The following is a 19340-nucleotide window of genomic DNA, read 5'->3' on the forward strand; positions in this document are numbered from 1 at the left end:
CTTTCAGTACTTTGAATCTTGCATGCCTTAATGGCAAGTTTCTCACTTCCGATGACAGGTTTACATCAATGACCTTCGACCGAAAGAATTTGCGTGGTGTTTGACATTGGTTCATATATTCACACCACGTGAATTGTACTATAGTACCTTGAGGGTCATTATCATTATCGGTGATTCCTCTCGCACCTGTTAAAAACATACATTATTGGCTGGTAATCAGGGAATGTCTTTCCCTGTTCGACTTCAGAACATCTTTTCACATGGATCGACTTATACAATCAAGCGAATATTGAACGAGTTTGAAGACCATGGATCTAGTTTCATCCATCTGGGCTACGATAAATTCAGGAACATAAATACACAAAATGTGCACAGAATCTATACAGATAGTCATCTAAGCAAAAGAAGATGACTCTTCATATGAAGAATCACTCTGTCCTATGTACATGAAAATGAATTTATGAAGCTGAGCATGGGAATACCCGACTCAGCTAGATCATCAAAATAATATGATGATGATGTATTGTATTGTATCTTATACAGGTCACCTTCCAGTTTGAATACCTCAGATCCTCATGATAAAGCATTTCACCTGACATCAGAAGATTTACGACCTCATGCTTTAGGGGGAAACTGTTATAGACATATTTGGGCACCGCAACCCCAAAATCATATGTCCATAAACCAAGGGCTCTTTAATCCCTAAAATTTTTGTTTCATACCCTAAAGGATCGTGGTCAACTGATTACATCATTTCCCAGAGGTTCCACTTGAAAAACTACTTAGAAGTGGCCAAAACTAGACCATACTGACTGCTCCATGGTCAAGGTGCAATGCATACTAGCTGCCACACTAGCCAGGTGTGATGAATACTGAAATGGCCTTATGTAGGGTGTGATGAGTGAGAATAGACAAATGGCAGAGACAGTTTGCTAAGTGGAAGCTCATGGAATCTTCCAGAAACTTTTACTATGACACTTGCCTCTCTGAATTTGCCCAGGGATGAGTAAGGGATCAACGAAATATCTAAGTGGAACCAAGAACTAACAGTGGAATGAAACTAATCAAAACCCAAAGCTGACTCACACCCTTGCAAGACATCTATAAATGGATCCCTGATTTGAAAGATCTAGAGGCTGGAATTTTTTAATTTGTAAGGAAGTGTTGTTGGTTTATCTCTGAGAAAAGACATTGTATTGTTGGGTGATCTTTCTTTTCATGAGGTGAAGAGGGCTTCTATGCTGGGAGGATGATGCTAGATCAGACAGATGGGTTGCAATCCTCTCTTCTACTATTAATAAAGTTCTTTGAGTTTTCCTCCATATAATCGTGTATTTGTGAATCTTATTGTTTATAGATGCAATTGTATGGTCAATGTGTTTCTGATTTTGCATTGTTTATGATGTTTTAGATAGAGATGCTTTGATGCTTTTCTGTTACTTTGAATCTACAGGTACTCTTTGAAGTGGGACAAGTAGGAGAAGAGTGGTAAATTCTATCAAGGGAAAGAGAAATCAAGCAAGGATCAAAGCAGAAGATCCAGGTTGGTCCTCTTTTCTTCCCTCTTATCTATTACACCTAAAGGAAATCTTGAATTGCTTTGATTGTTTGTTTCTAAGATAGCTACCCATCTTAGTGGGACTAAAAGTTCGAATCGACACTAGTTTTCCATGAAAAAACGACGACCCGCTTCACTTGCATGAATGTTGTCCCATTTTATGAATCCTGCACTTACTGTTTGCATTCATAATTATTCACTATTATTTGCACTCATCTCATCATGCATTCATAATTCTCCTGTTTTTAGTTTCCCCTTGATCGGTATGGGCTGCCTTGGATGGGATCGTGCCTTGCATGGCTAGCACTGCTCATTTCTAGAAGTGAAGGCTCTACCTTCCCTCCAGAAATTGCACAATTCTAAACTGGCACTGAACTCCAGGCTTGCATTGCATAATTCTTGAAGCCAGTGTCCTACTGGCAACAAAAACTGTGCAATGCAGTTTGCTGGTTGCATGCCACTGCTGACTTAAATTTCACATTGCACAGTTTCAGTCCTCAACAGGGTTGGATGGACTATTCATTGCATAGTTCCAATAGCTAGTCAACTTCATGATAGCCCAGATTGTGCCTTGCACAGTTTCAGAAGTTAGTCTCTCAACCTCCCGGTGGAAATTGTGCAACCTTCATGATCAATCACACAGTGTATTACAAGTCAGTCCTCAAGTTTGTTTTTTTTTTTAACTGACTTATTACTCGCCATGAATTTTTCTATGTCCACAGGTATCATAGGTGTCATCCGCCTCCCAGCAAAATAGGTATAATGGCTCCTAGGAGAGCAAAGGAAATGACAACGTCAAGAGCGCTACTGGGGATGTACTCAATCAAGAGTCTATGAACTTGCCTATCCACGAAGACATCTTATTGTTCATGGACACGGATATCTAGATGAATGGCCACGACATCACAACAAGCAACACCATCAACAATAGGAGAAGGCAACACACCTATATGCGATGAATACAAGATGAAGGTTGTTGATAGCATAGAGGTAGAGAAAAGCTGAAAGTTTAAAGAATATCCACTCATGACAAAAGCAACTTTGGAGATTGAGGCTATGAGGTGACAACACAACACAAAGATTGTGTTAAGGCAAAGAGAGAAACATAGAAAGAGTTGCATGTGCTGAAGCAGCAACTCAAGGAATAACAGGAGGTGCACAGATGAGAGAATGAATTACAACAAGAACAAATATAGCAAGGGGCACAACATCCACAGATGGATGAAACTGTGCCTGTACAAGTTATAGATCCATCCCAGCAACTGGCGGGGAGCAGACAAGGTGAGCAGTGCTATTGATTGCATACAAGGGATTTCAGTAGCATGCATGTCATTGTGTGCATGCATGCGATCCCACCCTTTTGGCACAGTAACTGAGATGAATACAAGAAGCAAGATAGACTGAAGCTGAACATGTATTTCGAAAAGTTGATGCACACGACCACCAACACATGCTTTGAGATCAGTGCAAACACTATGCATCAGTATGTTGCCGGTCCAGCCGCACCCAGGACGTGATGCACATGATATCAGATGAGCTGGACAGAGGAGCCATATCAGTGTACATGGATGCAAGAATTCGCTTTCAACAAGATGTCACCACTAAACACATGGACACCATCATGGATGACCAAGCTTGATATTAGTTCGCGAAGAACATTATGTGGATGTCAAAGAGTTGGTATCACCACAACATCTGAGTGTTAGTGATGTCTTGCATGGCTTGCTCAATGTTATAGACATTTTTGGGCCATACAACCCCAAGCATGAAATGTCCATAAACCAAGGGCTCCTAAGTCCCTAAAAGTGTTGTTCTAACCCCTAAAAGAACAAGGTCAACAGATTACAGCTTCTCCCAGAAGTTCTCCATGAAAAACTGCTCAGAATTGGTCAAAACAGGATCATTTTAGCTGCTCCGCTGGCCAAGTGCGTTGCATCTCACCTAAATACATTGTGTGGGTGTGTTGCATTTCAAAAATCCCTTCTGTGTGGTGCGATGGGCAAGAAATGACAAATGGTAGTGTCATTCCGTGAGGTGGAGAGGCAATGGAAGCTTCCAGAATCTTCTCCTGTGACACTTGCCTCACTGAATTCGACTAACGATGAGTAAGAGACCATCAATCTCCAAGTGGAAGCAAGAAATATCAGAGGGAAGACACTAATCAAACCATGAGCTGACTCATCTCCATTACAAACATCTATATATGGATCCCTCATCCCAGAGATCTAGAGGCAGGAATTTTTCATATTGTAAGGAATTGTTGTTGGTTTCTTGAGACAAACATCAAATTGTTGGGTGATCTAAGCTTTGTTTGAGGTGAAGAGGGGATTCTTTGCTGGGAGGTTTATGCTGGGTCAGAACAACTGGTTGTAACTCCTCTTGGCTCTTTCTTGTTTTATCAATAAAAGCTATTCAAGTTTTCGTCCATGCTCTTGTGTCATTGATGTTTGTTATATTTGTATGGTCAATTTACATCTGATCCTAGATTGTTTATGATTATAGATCCATGTCTTTGTATAGTGCTATGCTTATGTGATCTTACAGGTACTTTGTGAAGCTGGGCATGCAAGGGAGCAGGTAGCTAAAGGCTATCAAAGAAGAGGGGAATCAAATCAGGATATTAGTGCAAGACAGAGGTTGGTCTTTCTGTTCCTCTCTATCTATAATTCATAAAGGAAAAACGAAAGTAGCTTTTCTCTGTTTGTTTCTAATGCAACTGTCACACCTTAGTGGGATAGAGCAGTTCTATATAGACACTTTTCCCTGTAACAAAATGGCGACTCCACTAGGGAGATAATTAGTTTGTTTGTTTATCATTATTTGTTGTTTCTTTCATAAACTTACAAGTAGAATACGAACTGCATTTTCCATCACAAATGCAAAGTAGATAACTCCTATTTCAATCCATCTACTGGATTTGTTTATGAGTTAAACAACTGATTCACAAACTATCTGATTGCTCTTGTGATAGCTCTTAGATCCTCCTTAGATCTACCCCTGATTGTTGCATTACTGATTGCTTTTGCTCGGCCAAAAGCCAAGAACTGAACTGCAAACTGTGACCCGGAACCCAAACAGAGTCTCGTTTCTGGCCCAGCGCAGGTACTGTTCAGAGAATATGAACTTCATCGCACTTTCCGAGTGGACAAGCTGCGCTGCATTTCAAATTCTCTGTGTTACAGGTGCGCTGATCAGACTAGGCTCTGTGAAGTTTTAGTTTCTTTGATCCATTCATGCGAGTTCTATTCCTGAATTTTTCTACATGTGATCTGTATATGTCTGTTTGAAACCCCTTTTCCTTGCTATTGTTCAGCCTCCTTTGTACAAAATAACTGTAAATGTTTTGTGTGTTTGTTGAGTCATTTATAGTTCTCCTTTGCAAAAGTAGCATAATCGTACTGTCGTCCTTTGATTTGAAACTGTTGCAAGTGTCGATTTCAATCGTAGGAAAGAGTTTGATTGCTGTTGATGGTCGATTATCTTGTTACTATTGTTTTTGGTCTGAATTTGTAATTTTCTAGTGTCAAGAACAAGTATTCATTTTAAAATCGTAAGGTGTTGTGATCGTCTCCATTTTTTATTTCGAAAAGAAACTTGTTGATATTTTTCACTTGAAAAGAAATTCAGATTTGTGCATCAACTTTCTTTTTAGCATTCATATACTAAGAAAGTCGAAAACAAATACATGCATGTGCATTTGCATATAGATAGTCTGATTGGCTTGATTTAGGAAAGTGCATTTAGAGTGTGCTCTTTGCTCTTTGTGAAAAGATTCTGTCTTTCTTTTCCTTAGTAGCTAGGATTTTCATTGCACAAAGAAGATAAAAAGTTTGTTTATCATCTTAGATTGCATTTTAGGAATTACATCTATATCTCGCGGTGAACCTGAAAGGAAAACTTCATAAACAAGATCAACTTAAAATAAATTCAATAAATCTAACAACGCTTTGGAACTTAACGCACAACATTTAGAAGTCCAGGCTAGAGACGTATTCTAGCGTCGTAAAGCCTGGTAACTGTTGTTCTCATTGATGGTTGGGTGGTTCCTCCACTTTGAGACGATAAGTGCCAGTACGGACTTGTTCTCCTACGTACCATTGAGTATATTTTGGGAGACCCCAATAGGATTAATCCTTTATCCATAGGAAGCCGTGTCTGTCGCCCTATCGATTGCAATTCACTGAACATAGCATTCAGGAAGATTGACTGCCGTATCGTAAAAAATATTCTACATTTTTGCGATTGGTTCGGTAATCCCTCTACCTAGATTTCTAGAGCAGTCCCTTTCGTTCTTTTCAGACTCCTTAATGGAAAAGGTCCATCTGAGCACTTGCCACTTCAGGCTCATTAAAAATCGAAGGAGACTAGAGTCATCTTTTGTTTTTTCTCGATGCTTAAAAATTGAAAAAACAAGTTGTGTTAAAGCATCTAAAATTTATTTTAAATGGAATACTCATTACCCCTTTCCTACGTTGATCTTGGGTTGAGAAAATGGAGTCCACAAACCAAGGAATTCCCCTTGGAGGAAATCCTAGTCCCTTCTCCTCTTGGGGAGATGTTGGTGCACCCCATATGGCCACATTGTCACTTCCAAGATTGACAATTGGTTTGCCTGTATGGCTATTCTCAACCTATGTCGTTCAGAACACAACAATTCATGAACAATTGAATCAGCAACTAGACGAATCCAGAGTTACCCACCAACCTTCTACTTCCTCTAATTCTTCCTCTCCTCCTTCCTCTTTGCTTGATGGGGCTGGTAAAGCCAAAAGTCAAGTACCTAAGGAGAAGAAGGAAAAGAAGAAGAAAGAGAAGAAGAAGAAGGAGCCAAAAGTGAATGGGGGCAAATAAGTGTCGTCTAGTGAAAATCCACACACTGCACCGACCAAGCCTAAATCGCCATGTGTCATTTGCAAAGGAGACCACTATCATAGGGATTGTCCTTGCATCCCTCGAATCTTAAGGGATTGGCCTCCTCATTTGCACAACCCGGTGTCGTCAACCTCTGATGGTCATGTTGAAAACACACCGTCAACTAGTGAAAGTGAAGCCCCAGGACAAAAAGGAAAATATAGATTTCCTTGTAAATTGTGCGAAGGTGATCATGCTGTCCATCGTTGTCCCTTCTTCAACAAAGCTAAAAGAGTTTTGGACGATTGTCTGGTTTCATCGTTACGACTTCCTCCTGGATATAAAAAAATCTTGCCGAGTCCGTCACCGGTTGAAAATCCGGCTGGCCCGCTCAAGTGGTCGGCTGAAGCATCTATCATTGAAGATAAACCATCTGAACCCATACCAGACAAAAGTCAAAAGGCCGAGGCGGCAGTTGACCCGGTATTGCCTTCAGAGGTTCCATCTTCAGATGATACAGTCACTGAAGAGAACAAGGATGACACCGTCCAAATTCTTTTCATAAGCACAGACTCCAACGAACATGGGGACAATTTACCCATTCCTTTACCGCAGGAAGGAAGTTTGTCAGAGTCGTACCCGGCCGTCTATTCGGTCCCACCTCCAAGCAACCTAGTTGTCTCCTTCGACTGGAATCAACTAGGCAGACCCCGTTTACCAACTAGTGTACCATTCCGAATCATTATTCAAATATATAGAATGGTTGTGGCTGGTACCATCATAGATGAAGGGGCTTCTGTGAGTATCCTTTCCTCAACTGCTTGGAAAGCGCTTGGTTCGCCATCGCTTTTGCCTGAGATGAGAAATCTAACAGGTTTTGATAAAGGAACCAGTCGACCGTTAGGGATCCTTCCCAATGTGCCCATAACATTGAGAGGGAAAATAGTTCACATGAATATAATGGTAGTTCAAGGACCCCTGGATTACAATCTACTCCTTGGACGAGACTATATTTATTACATGGGAGCAATTGTCTCCTCACTCTTTAGAGTAATGTGTTTTCCTCACGAAGGAAGAGTGGTCAAGCTCGTAGACCAGCTTTCATTCCCCAGATCATACAGAGAAAATAGTCATATACCATCCCTAAATGGTCTTTTCATGCAAGAAATGTCTCAATCCCCGGTCCGTCCACCCGATGAGAACGAGTGATTCGGGGGGACATGACTGAAACCCAGGGGGCATGCACACTGGTCTGCTTCGGCAGGAAAACTTCGGGTATAGGGTAGGTTTCCGCGAGAAAATATGACTAGTCTGTACTCCCATCCGTGATTGGAAGAGGGGGTTATTCTAGAACAAGATTATCTTGTCAAAGTTATGTGAGTGGAGTACCCTCCTTCACTCACCTTTGTCTATTTCGGTAAACATCGCCGAAGAAGTGTTTTGTTTCCGCTATGAATAGAAAAATCTTTGGGTAACCTGTAAGAGGTAGGCCTCTCTCGGTAAAACAAATGATTTAACGGACTAAAGAAGGGGTAACCTTGAAACTCTGTTTTATACCTCGGGGCATGCAAACCTTTTGGAGTGCAAGCGAAGAACGACTATTTATTTTTTTAAATTTGTAGGTCCTCTAACCCTTTAAACTCGTAGGATTGGTCATTTCCTAACTTGCATAAAGAAAGGATGTGGGGCAAAAATCTAAAAGTTGTCGTTTTTATATGAGACATTCTTATCACATGACTCGGTTAATCGAGCAATGTTACCGCAAGGTTCAAGCTCGTTAAAAAATAAACCCGCATCGAGCAGTTTTAGCACATAGTTCAAGCTCGTTAAAAAATAAACATAAGCCATGAGCAAATGTTTCCCCCCACATTTAAGCTCGTTAAAAAATGAACTATTCCCCGTAAATAACCATCGTGAATGTAGTACTTCAGCCATTAAAGCCTTGGTCGTGTTTGCACCATCACCTCCACTTTTGCATTGGCCGATCATTCACCTCCATTTGATTGTTTACCCATTTTGAGGAACAACTGCGAAGAGTGATTTCACTAGCTATCCTTGTAACACTGCCGTGATTGGAAAATTCCAAACCTCACCTGGAATCAGTTGCTACCCATTTTATCACTCGTTCCTCAAAAGACGAGTCTCCTTTAAGCTCTTTTCAACTGACTCGTAAAATATGAAAATATTGCCGAGCCATTGGCCTCTCCAGCTCGTTAAAGGGACAGGAAGTGCTATCCCTCCTTTGAATTTTAATCTTTTTGGACCTGAGGGATTATTACACAAAAATATCGAGCGCTTGTTTTGTTCGGCTCGTTAAAAGTATCGAAAATTCATCCTTTTGTATTGTTTTATACTTTTTCGGACTTAAGGTATTAGATGACGAAAAGGGAATTTTGGAGTTACCTTTACGTTCCTTTTCAGACTCTCTAAAATTGAAAAGGATCGAGTTATCTTTGTTGTTAAACTCGTTAAAAAGATTAATAGCGACAAAATTTTCTATAGACGAGAACGAGTTTCACTATCGCTAGGCTCGTTAAAACATAGCGATGGGTTTGCCCGAAGGGAAAATTATAGAACAAGCATATGTTATCCTCCTCAAGCTTGAAAAAAATAAAGAGGTATTGGTCAGCAATGACTGGGGAAAAATTGGGAAGAAAACTTGAAGAAACTTTGTCGGTAGCAATTCGCTCTTGAACATGACACTTCCACTCCGTGTCCGAGTCGAGTTGTGTTGTTTCATTCAACGGTCACATCACCATGGTCCCATCATACCATCCACATTTGGAGTTAATGCTACCAATCCATCACATCAGTGTCGCTGATATGTTCAAGATAAGTCATTTGGAGAATTCACCGGTGTCTCACCCACTACCATACATTTATACTCCATTCTTTCATGACCGCCACCCTGAACCTTATATCACCAGATCGTTTTCACCTCCATTAAAATCATTTTCTCCGTTCGTGTCATTGATGTGGGATTCATCAAGGCGCTCCTGTGACGGATCACTTCTTGTCGACATCAGCTCATTATCCAAGACGTTGATCTAGGAACACCCCATTCAGTACTTTGAAGCTTGCATTCCTCAATGGCAAGTTTCTCACTTCCGGCGACAGGTTTACATCAATGGCCTTCGACCGAAAGATTTTGCATGGTGTTCGATGCCAAGTCCTTTATTCACACCATGTGAATTGTAGTGCAGTACCTTGAGGGCCATTATCATTATTGGTGATTCCTCTCACACCTGTTAACAGCTTACATCATTGGCTGGTAATCAGGCGATGTCTTTCCATGTTCGACTCCAGAACAACTTTCACATGGATCGACTTGTACTTCGAGTGAAGATCGAACGAGATTAAAGACCCCAGATCTAGTTTCATCCATACAGGCTGCGATATATATTCAGGGAAATAAAGACATCAAATGTACATCATTGCCGCACAGATAATCATCCAATCAAAAGGATGATGGCTCTATCAGGATCATCAGTCTACACCCAAACGATTGTCTGTCCTATGTACATGAAAATGAATTTATAAAGATGAGCATGGGAATGCTCGCCTCAGCTAGATCATGAAAATATTATGAATATAATGTATTGTATTGTATCTTATTACAGGTCTCCTCCCAGCATTGAAAGAACTTCAGATCCTCATAATAAAGCATTTCACCCGACACCAAAAGATTAACAACCTCATGCTTTAGGGGGAAACTGTTATAGACATTTTTGGGCCCTACAAACCCAAGCATGAAATGTCCATAAACCAAGGGCTCCTAACTCCCTAAAAGTGTTGTTCTAACTCCTAAAAGAACAAGGTCAACAGATTACAGCTTCTCCCAGAAGTTCTCCATGAAAAACTGCTCAGAATTGGTCAAAACAGGATCATTTCAGCTGCTCCACTAGCCAAGTGCGTTGCATCTCACCTAAATACACTGTGTGGGTGCATTTCATTTCAAAAATCCCTTATGTGGGGTGCGATGGGTGAGAAATGACAAATGGCAGTGTCGTTCCGCGAGGTGGAGAGGCAATGGAAGCTTCCAGAATCTTCTCCTGTGACACTTGCCTCATTGAATTCGACCAAGGATGAGTAAGAGACCATCAATCTCCAAGTGGAAGCAAGAACTATCAGAGGGAAGACACTAATCAAACCATGAGATGACTCATCTCCATTACAGACATCTATATATGGATCCCTCATCCCAGAGATCCAGAGGCTGTAATTTTGCATATTGTAAGGAATTGTTGTTGGTTTCTTGAGACAAAAATCAGATTATTGGGTGATCTAAGCTTTGTTTGAGGTGAAGAGGGGCTTCTTTGCTGGGAGGTTGATGTTGGGTCAGAACAATTGGTTCTAACTCCTCTTGGCTCTTTCTTGTTTTATCAATAAAAGCTATTCAAGTTTTCCTCCATGCTCTTGTGTCATTGATGCTTGTTACATTTGTATGGTCAATTTACATCTGATCCTAGATTGTTTATGATTATAGATCCATGTCTTTGTATAGTGCTATGCTTCTGTGATGTTATAGGTACTTTGTGAAGCTGGGCATGCAAGGGAGCACATAGCTAAAGACTATCAAAGAAGAGGGGAATCAAATCAGGAGATTAGCACAAGACAAAGGTTGGTCTTTTTGTTCCTCTCTATCTATAATTCATAAAGGAAAAACGAAAGTAGCTTTTCTCTGTTTGTTTCTAAGGCAGCTGTCACACCTTAGTGGGATAGAGCAGTTCTATATAGACACTTTTCCCTGTAACACTCAAGCCTATTTTGTCTCACATGGGTACATTTTCGTTGTAATGTAATGTCATGTATAGTGAAATTCCAAGTGTCGATAGTTGGACGTAACAATCATGTAGTAGGCGAAGAGTCATGAGGGTAGATGAAGAGTCACAACGGGGAATGTCAAGGGTCACCCCACCCTTTGCTATAAATAGAAACTCATAACTCATTGTAAGGGATTTTGGTTAGCCAAGCTTCCAATAGGAGTATCTTAGAGAAATCTTGGATAGTATTGTAACGAGCCTTGGCTTCTCCACTATGCAGAGCTAGTATATCTCTTTGGAGTAGCATGCAACAATGACTGTAACTTTCCACTGTCAGAACTAGTGGTTGGTCATGGTTGTATTGTATGACTAGAAATTTCTCTTCTTAATATAATAAATCCAAAACGTTTAATGCATATGTCATATTGCATTTCAACTATCTGTTTTACTCTAAATGATATATGCATCTGTTTTCTTACACATGCATGTGTAGCTATTTTCTGTATATGAATGTATGAACCTTACTAAAATGTGCTATTATTTTAACCATCACTTTGGATTACTAGCTTACTTACCTTCCATGTTGTGATGCATCTTTGCTTGTGTGTTCCCTTCTTAACTCTGTGCTTTCACAGGTTTCCAAGGGGTGCAATCACGTCACCCTCGGTGTATTAGAACCGCTCAAGCACCTTCCTTGACTTTTTGCATATGTCACACCGTTGCTACCAACAAGGACATCTTACTTTCCTCTATGTGAAACTGCGGTCAAGGTGATACCATACGACCCATTGTTGGGATTCCTACACCAAACAGTCTGAGGTCTAGTTGGCACTTCTTACCGGGGAGATCCCCTAACATGTTGGTGGGTACAACAACGTCAACACCATCCAAAAATATTTCGCTACATAGAAATGGTGAGATGGGTCATCGACCATCTGGATATTACGGATAACGTTTTTATAACTTCGAAAAAGGAAACCATTAGATCATTGAAGGCCAGAGATTTGAGGAAAATGTACCATTTTCTGCTACCACAAAAAGTATGATACTCAATTTCTCAGAAGTTTATGCATGAGAATCAAAATCCAACAAAGCTTATCAGAGATTGGAGAAGGGACTCGAGCAAGAACGAGTGTGAGGATAGGGTTATGTATTTGTTAACTTTTATTGTTGGCTCTTTCTCTCATGTCACTGCTATGATGTGTCGTTTATATGGTTACCCTAATACAGAAAAGTTCTCAAAATAATGGGTACTTTTAATAGAGGTTTCTTTTGATGGTTATATTATGGGTTGGGCAAATACCTTGTCTAATAATTTAAATACTCAAATTGGCAGTTACAGACAAAAGTGCAATGTTAATGATAGAAATCCTCCTCATTTCTTTATGGGCACCTATTTCATGGATGATATTTGTTTTTATTATTATTTTCCATCTATAGGAAGGAAATGAAAAATTCAATACCCTACCTGCATTCATGTTTACCTTGATATCTTGTGGGAATCCAAGTATCATTCTCATCTTCATAAAATTTGTCATGAAATTATCCTCCCCATTCACCATAAGGTTTTCAGTAGCAAAGCACCCAGACTCACTACAAAATCTAATAATGACTTAATATCATTAGGAAGGTGGGTCAGTGAAGATTCATTTACTTATATTCGAGTTTTGGAAGTCTTTCCCATCCTCATGTTTTTCTTCCTTTTGTCCTTGATAAATTATTGGCTAGAGAAATTGCATACCAAATAGTTGTGAATGGTTTGAATAAAGTACTTGTTGGGTGTGACTTTTTACCTATTTCTTGCACCTTCTTTCCCCAAATTTTATCCTCTTATCCTCCAAGCCCATGAAAATTTACATGATTAATCACCATTTTTCTCACTTTTACAACCTATTCCATTGTTATGTTATTTTGTCATATTTTACTGAATAATACGATACTTTATTCCTTTTTGTGGCTAACTGAGGTGAGAATTGGAGGAGTGTTTTGGAAGTTCTTATCCTTTTCAAGTGTTTCTTGCAGGAACAAGGCTATGAAGTAAACAGGTAGCGCTGATCAACTTCAGAGCATGATAGAGCGGTTCACTATTACACCCTGCATGATGTTACAAGTTGTTGTTACACATCGAATGTTGTTACAGTCTACTGTTACACTACACACTGATACAGAGGAACGCTGTTACACCAAGGGTGTTGCCACCAATTATTTCTGTTACATCTCGAACTTACATTCACTCGCAGGATGTTGTTGCACCAGAGCTGGCAAGTTGTGGGTACTATTCCACATAACAGCTGCCAGGGATTTATGAGTTGTTTGTTTTAGAAGCAACAGACCCAAGCGGTTACTATCCTAACCAACATATTTGAGAAGTATTTGTATTTAGAAATAGGTTGTAGCTACTTTTATTTTTCATTAGCATGAGAATCATGAGATTCTCATGACTCATCTATTCCTAATTTCGGGCATGTAATAATTATAAAATAAGCTTGATTTCCTATGTACAAGGATGGCATATAGAAAATCACTGTTACTTTACATCTGTAAGTTTGAATTATTTTTAATATTAAATCACTAAGGTGATGTTGTTGCTACTCTTCATCTGATTTGTTAATTAATCTTTTGTTGTTCATGCACCCCTGCTAGGGAGGAATGGCCCTCCTCTTTAGTAAGGACCGCAGTAGTAGATGTAGTGTACACTAATGCTTCGTTTATTGTCATATGGTTTTCTATTGTTGCTGTACAAATTGTGAATTACATTCGCTTCTGTTCCAGATTATACTATACTGTTACATTGGTTTGATTAACAGAATGATAGTGACCAGCTGGTGTAGTTATTAGTTACTGTGTGGTGTCCCCTTACTCTGGTAGTTGAGAAGTGTGATTTCAATTCTGTGGAGTATTTTTATTTCTACATAAATAATTATTTAAGTTTTTCAATTTGATTCAGCGACATCTTTTACTATTCTTTCCATTTTTCATGTTTGGTTGTAGTGTATCAGCACAAATAGTGTGAACTCCATTGAAACAACAAGACCTACCCTAGGTTGACAATTAAATGTTGCAGTCAGAGTCAATTAGGATTGATTAAAACAACACTAGATTTTGGTGTCGTTGCCGGGGATGGTAGTTGACGATATTATCAGCCAAGTTGTTTGTTTGATGATAGAGTGTTCCTAGTCTACAATCACTGGGCCGTAAGATGAGAGGTAAGAACTTGTGCATCACTCTAACATACTTGGGTGGTCCCACCGTTGTGATTACTAGGTTGCTTAGGGCATGGTATTTTGGTGTTTTTTTTTTTTTTTTTTCAGTGTGTCTTCAGTTCTATAGCTGTTGGGCAATAAGACGAGAGTTAAGAACCTGTGCATCGCTCTAAAATACTTGAGCGGGCTCACCATTGTCAAAGACTGAGACACTTAGAGTGTGAATCAGTACACATAGGGTCCATGTGTGTAACTGTAGGGACTATAGAAATACCAAAACTACCCCCCACTCTAATAAGTCACTGGAAAAGAGGGTCGTAAAAAGGAAAGGAAGAGTGTATATTTGGGAAGGAAAACATTTATCCAAGGACTAATCTCTAATTTAGAAAAAGAAAAATCAATATCTCAAAGGGATGCAAGGAAAACAAGGCCACAAAAATATGTCACTCCCATAACAAGGGCAGAAACCTCTGATTCCTCTATCTCGAGGCCATAACATTTTAAAGCTAGCACTCGCACTCACAAGATCAAGAATCTAATTCAAGAGCAGCAGGGGGAAGCTAGTAGCCAAAACGTTAGGACTGAAGGACAAGGGAAAACTGAGGGGAACATCAAACACCTGAGATGAGAGAACACATGTTGGTTTATCAATATCTAGATTTAGGTAGTGCAGTGAAATAACCAATGCTGAGGATACTTGAGCCATCAATCACACCTGCAAGACCATCACGAGAACAATTTGAATAATATCTGTTACATCAAGGGTTAGAGGGATTAGTCATGGGGGATAATAATGAAAACAACTCTAAAACAGATGCTACTATTACAACCTTTGAGTTCCCAATCAAGGATATCGGAGGTGAAGATCCTATGAAAGCTATTCCTCTATCATCCTTACCATCCTTCTAGAGGATGACTATGGAAGATATAGACACCTTTTTATTTGAATTTGATGTCTTATGAAGAAGTTATGACTACATCTTAGATGCTTAGAAACTGAAATTATTTCCTACTAATTTAAAAGGGGTAGCCTTGAGATGGTTCATGGGATTGGGCTCTTCTTTTATTCAAACATGGAACAGTATGAAGGAGACCTTCTTATCAAAGTACCAAGACTATTGCAGAACCAAGGACTTAAGGGAGGAAGTACTCAGAATGACGTAGAAGGAGGATGAGAGCCTGGAAGACTATGTAGAGCAGTTCCACTATAATCTGCAGAGGTCTAAACACGACGATTTAAAACAGGATGTCTTGAAGACCATATTTATTAGAGGAATGAGGGATGAATTCCTTAACACCCTAAACCTACTAGGGAAGGGGGATATATCGCAGGAACCATTTTCTAAAATTGTAAAGATCCGTCTAAGATGCTCTAGAGGATCGTCTAAGGGGAGAAGCACAATTCAAGATGCCTTTGCACGAATACAAAAATATGTAGGAGGAGGAGTAACTAGAGAAGAAATTGGGAATTTGTTCAAAATTTCAAGACCGATATCATCAGTGCTCTATCTTCCCAGATAATGACAGCACAAATCAAAAAGACACAAGTAGAAGCTAACACACCTTTGGTGGTGTTTTGTCTGAATTGCCAGAAGAAGCATCCCTTGAGGGAATGTGAATTTGAACAACATCAAATTATGTAATATTTGCGAGATGGAACATTCGATGGGTCAATGCCTAGAGCTTCTTAGACTGAAGGTAGTACTTAGAGAGTCAAGCGAGGAGGTACAGTCCTCTTATTTCATTGCACCAAGGAGGCCATGGAAACCATGGCCTCCAGGTATGTGTAAAGATTTTTCCTCTTTTAATTCATGGGACAATGCATATAATACTCTACAATATCCATGGAAATATTCTGTTCCTTCTTAAGCAAAGTTTTCTTCACCCTAGAACCAGTGGTCTCCATCTCTGTCTACCCAATATCCTCCATCTCAACCATACCCTTGCAACCAAAACTGGAGAGGAAATGCCTAGAATGCAACTTTACCTAGATTACCAATGCAACAACAGCTATAGTTACCTCCTTTCCAAACTCCTGCTCCTACACTTCCTGTGCGACCCCAACTACCTGTGCAACCTAACCCAAACCCGAACAATAAAGCAGTTCATGGCATAGAGGCTCCATGTACCTTCCAGGGCTACCTTATTACCCCCATGTGGCTTAATGAAATTCAATTGTGATCGGGTAAGCTAATTAAACCAAATCACTCCCCTATCATTACAGAGGAGGAATGTGAAAGTTCCAAATGAGATATTGTAGGCTCTGAGGTGACTAATGTAACCATAGAAACCGATACAAAGGAAGTTGCTACGTCTGTAACAACCAACCAGAGAAGGACTGCTACTGCTATAACAACTAAATAAGGAAAGGCTGATACACCTATAACAACCAACTTGACTGTTGTAACTCAAAACCCTTCATATCCTCAGAGATTGGCTGAACCTAGAATAACTTCACAGCCTGATTCTAATTTTCTTAGGGAGTTGCAAAATTTGCATGTACGAATTCCTCTTTTGCAAGCCCTTAAAGAAGTACATATTTATGCTAAAAGAGTGTTGGACTTGAGCATCAAGAAACCTGGGAGGAATACTAAACACCCTGCTACCATACATGTGATGGGGAAGTTATCCAAATTAATGTCTGCTCAGCCTCTTCTAACTAAGTATAATGATCCAGGAAATCCTATTGTTATTGTCTACATTAATGATCTGCCCATAACTAACACATTGATTGACCTTGGGGCTGCAAATAATGTAATGAAAAAGGACCTCCTTACCACCCTAGGGCTAGAGGGGCTTAGACAGGATCCTACTGTACTTGAATTAGTGGACCGATCTCGTGTTAAAATTGACGGGTTGTTAGAGGATATAGTAATTACAATAACTTCCTGGAGATATCCAGCTGACTTTCTTATCTTAAAACCCAAATCCAATTTGGGGGGACATCCTCTGATCTTAGGGGGACCTTGGCTGGCCATTGTAGATGCATTTATAGGCTGCGGATTTGGATCTATGGTGATCTCGAATGGCCAGGCAACAAAGAACCTTAATATTTACCCCCCAAAACTAAATTTGTATTTATACAACCCTTGGTGCGATGAGTTTGAGGCCGAATCTGATATTTCCCTACCACTTCACACTTTGGGGAAAGGCCAGTATTTCAAGGATGAGACAAAAGATCATATCATTAATGGTCTTATTAGTAACTCGATTTCTGTCACTTCTATTAAAAATTTGAATGAGGAAGAAGAGGTAGAAGATATAGATTTTGAACAAATGAGAACCGGTCTAAATACTAATAGCAATCCAATTAAAATAGAACTAGGAAAGTTTCTGAACATTAACTGTAACTTGGTTGTTGAGAAAAACCAACTGATGTTACAGCTGTTACATAAATACAAAAAGGCATTTTCAGGGGACTATATGGATATGAAAGGGAACCACCCTAACCTGTGCACTCACCATATTTCTTTAAAGGATGGCTGCAAACTGGTCAGAGAACCACAATTCCACATGAACCTTGCACTGAAGGAGTTGGTGAAGGAAGAATTATAAAAACTCCTAAGTGCTAATCTTATTTATCTGATATTTGATAGTCAGTGGGTGTATCCACTTGTCATTGTTCCTAAGAATAATGGAAAGTGGAGAGTCTATGTGGTTTACAAAGAACTCAATAAGCTCAAAATGACCATTTTCCTTTACCATTTATAGATTAGGTCCTTGATACCCTTTCTGGAAAAAAATTCTTTTCATTTTTAGATGGGTTTAGTGGCTACAATCAGATACAGATTGCCCCCAAAGGTCAAGATAAAACAACCTTTACTTGCCCATGGGGAACTTTTGCATACAGAATACTCCCTTTTTGACTCTATAATGCGTCAGCAACCTTTTAGAGGGAAATACTGAGAATTGTTTCTGATTTTTTGAATGATTGTCTTGAAATCTTCATGGACGATTTTACACCTTACGGAGGTGACTTTGAAATAACATTAGCTAATCTGGGGAAAGTGTTGGAAAATTGTGTACAGAATAATGTTTCTTTGAGCATTGAAAAACGTCACATGATGATGACTGAAGGGATCATGCTAGGACACTACATTTTAGCTGATGAGATCAAGGTAGACCCTAAGGTAATTCTGAAAATTCTAATGCCCAAGACACAAAAAGAGGTAAATATTTTCCTGGGGCATGCAGGGTATTACAGTAGGTTTATATAATTTTTTTCAAAAGTTTCATTGCCATTATTCTCTTTTCTCATGAAGGATGTCAACTTTTTATGGACAGGAAAGTGTGAGAAAACCTTTTGGAAGCTAAAATGTTGTGTATCACCAGCTCCAGTCTTACAAGGACCTAATTAGGAACTACCATTTCACATAGCTATGTTTGTATCTGATATTTTTGTAGGTGTTGTTTTGGGCCAACTGGAGGATAGGAAACCTTATTCTATTTACTACATAAGCAAAAATATAACTCCAACTAAGCTCAACTATACAGTGACCGTGAAGGAATTCTTAGCAGTGATGCATGCCATCAATAAATTCCAACATTATATCACCAGGTATCAAGTATTTGTACACACTAACCACTATACCATCTGTTTTTTAATGAATAAGCCAATTACCAATGGTATAATTACATGCTGGTTATTGTTGTTACAAGAATTTGATATCACAATTGCGATAAACCTGGAAAAGATAAAGTAGTAGCCTCCATTGGACTTATTGAATATTACATTGGTCATCCAGCAAACAGAGAAAAGTACGAAGTAGGATATAGAGAAAACTTCTGGTGCAAATGAGACAAGTGACAAGGCAAGTGAACACTTGGACACAAATGTTCACATTGATCCGATATTGATTAAAGAATGGGAATAGTTTGATCAACAGATCAAAGGTCAAAGTGGTATCCAAAATGTTATCACACTAGGATCCCCATTAAGACAGCAACCCATGATTCATGATCCTG

Source organism: Pinus tabuliformis, chromosome 4_2 (genome assembly GCF_031772625.1).
Source record: "Pinus tabuliformis cultivar Carrire ecotype Pingquan chromosome 4_2, CPIR1, whole genome shotgun sequence".
Taxonomy (NCBI): Eukaryota; Viridiplantae; Streptophyta; class Pinopsida; order Pinales; family Pinaceae; genus Pinus; species Pinus tabuliformis.